Below are 2,500 nucleotides of genomic sequence, written 5' to 3' on the forward strand. Positions count from 1 at the left end.
GAGCGCCGGCGCGGGAAGCCACCGTCTCGTTAGGGGAACTCGACCTGGGAAGCGCCTGCAGCGCGCAAACCGTTGGCGGACCCCCCGGACCTGCAGCCGGTCCCAGCGGGGCGCCGCCCGGGCGGAACTGGATCCCAGCGAGGGGAGCCCGGTCCCGGGCCTCGGCCGAAACCTGGCCGGCGGCCCGGATCCCCGGGCAGCTCCGCGGACGGTGTTCACACCGGTCTACCGGGCCTCTCGGGGCCCCGGGCGCCGGCGCGGGAAGCCAACGTCTCGTTAGGGGAACTCGGCCTGGGAAGCGCCGCGCCTCGGTGACGGACCTCGCGCCCCCAGCGCGCAAACCGTTGGCGGACCCCCGGACCTGCAGCCGGTCCCAGCGGGGCGCCGGCCGGGCGGAACTGGATCCCAGCGAGGGGGAGCCCGGTCCCGGGCCTCGGCCGAAACCTGGCCGGCGGCCCCGGGTCCCCGGGAAGCTCCGCGGACGGTGCTCACACCGGTCTACCGGGCCTCTCCGACCCCGTGCGCCGGCGCGCCAAGCAAGCGTCTCGTTCGGGGACCTCGGCCGCGACGCGGCGTCTGGATCAACGGCCTCGGTTTGGCAGCTCGGGGCCGTCCGCGAACGGTAGGCGTACCGGTCTACCGGGCCTATCCCAGTCGTGCCCCTTGAGCGGGGATACCGTTCGCCGACCTCGGACCTCCACTCGGTCCCAGCGGGCCCCCGGGAAACTCCTCGGACGGTATTCGGACCGGTCTACCGGGCCTCTCCGACCCCGGCCGCCGGCGCGGGAAGGCGGCCTCTCGTTCGGGGACCCCGCACGGGCGCGCGGAACGGGAACGCGGCCTGGGCGGCGCCGGCGGACCCTGCCCGTCGACTCTGTGACGGCGCGGGGCCCCGGGGCCGTGCGCGGACGGTAGTCGTTCCGGTCTACCGGGCCTCTCCGACCCGGCGGCCGGCGCGGGAAGACGGCGTCTCGTTCGTACCCGTCGCGGGGAGCACGTGCCGCGTTGTGGGACCGTCCGCGAACCGGTCTACCCGGCCGATCCCAGCGCGGGCCGCGGGTGCCGTCGTTGCGCGGTAGTGGCCCCGGTCTACCGGCCTGAGCCAAGCGCTGACGGAAGCCTGGCCTGTACAGCTCCCGCCCCCCCAGCCCCCTGTCCGCCTGTCTGTCTCTGTCTCTCTCTCTCTCTGGCTTGGAGTGTAAGGTGTTGAGGTTTGGTGACGGATTCCATTTCGTCTCCATCCATCCTTGCCATTGCTGAGACATGAATTCTCCACCACGATCTCCCAATGGGGATCGATTGAAGACGTGTGCAGCAAAGTCTTCGAAGATCTGAAAGGCCAGAGGATTTTTGTTTCGTTACATACGCAAAACCGTATCTAGGATAATTATCAAGCATAGTTAAGAAATACTTGAAAATTACCTTTAGTAGGTCGAAATGGACCGACAATGTCGGTATGAGCCCCCCCTCCCCCCCGAAAAAATAATAATAATAATAATCCGTGCACACAAACGTGTGGCACGTTTGCCAATAGGGGCTGCTTTGGATACCAACGGAACAATCCAAGTAAATTTCGCAACTACTACTATCAACCATTGACAAATTCAGGCATCTTGGATAAAACTGCAAAGGATGCATGGCCCAAACGACGATGCCAACGGTGAACACATCTGGAATGAAAAGATTAGTAGTTAGTCAGTACAGGTTTAACGTTTGCAACGTTATGCGGAACCTCAGGTTGGTTCTTTGATCAACCTTTTGAACTTCATCGGCTCTAGGAGCCTTCGTTTCTGCAGTAGCAACAGGTTTGGCTCTCTCTCTCTCTCTCTCTCTCTCTCTCTCTCTGCACCTTGGAACTTTTATACTTGCTTCAATTTTCATCTGGGGTTTTGCCTTTAAGTAGTAAACACCTCTAATTGGAAAAGCACGAGCAACAACTGTCTCGTTCTTGATAACGTGGAGTTCTTTTTCTAAGAGCATAAGTCTTCGTTTAGATGATACATACTGAGTAAGTTACTTGCAGCTTCCGGAATGTATAGAACACGTGGAATCGTTTGGTCTAATTCTTTTACGTAAGCAGTTTCCCTTCTCCTTCAACTTTGCATAGGTGATTTGACCCTGAATGTAGTTCTTTTATGTCAGTCTTACGTAGTTCTGTGAAAAGTTCTCTTTGGCAAGTAACGTGAAAAGCGGCTCCGCTATCTAAAGTCCATAAACGTCGGATGTCATGCTCTGGATCTGACTGTGGAACGTTGTTCGGGACCAAAGAACCGACGGAAGGACGTGGTTCACTTCTGGAACCTCGTTGAGATGATCTGTCGGAGTTGCTGGAGCTTCTGCGCCTGCCGCAGATTGAGAGCGTTGCGAATCAGGATATTGAGTGCGTTGGAAGTCTGTTCTCCTGGGCTGGTTGTAACCTGGATATAAGGTTCGGGAGGGAAGCGTTTCTGATAGGAAAGTGAACACAAGGACAAGGGGCCGCAATGTGAAGTTAGTTGAA

Source organism: Erythrolamprus reginae, chromosome 10 (assembly GCF_031021105.1).
Source record: "Erythrolamprus reginae isolate rEryReg1 chromosome 10, rEryReg1.hap1, whole genome shotgun sequence".
Lineage (NCBI taxonomy): Eukaryota > Metazoa > Chordata > Lepidosauria > Squamata > Dipsadidae > Erythrolamprus > Erythrolamprus reginae.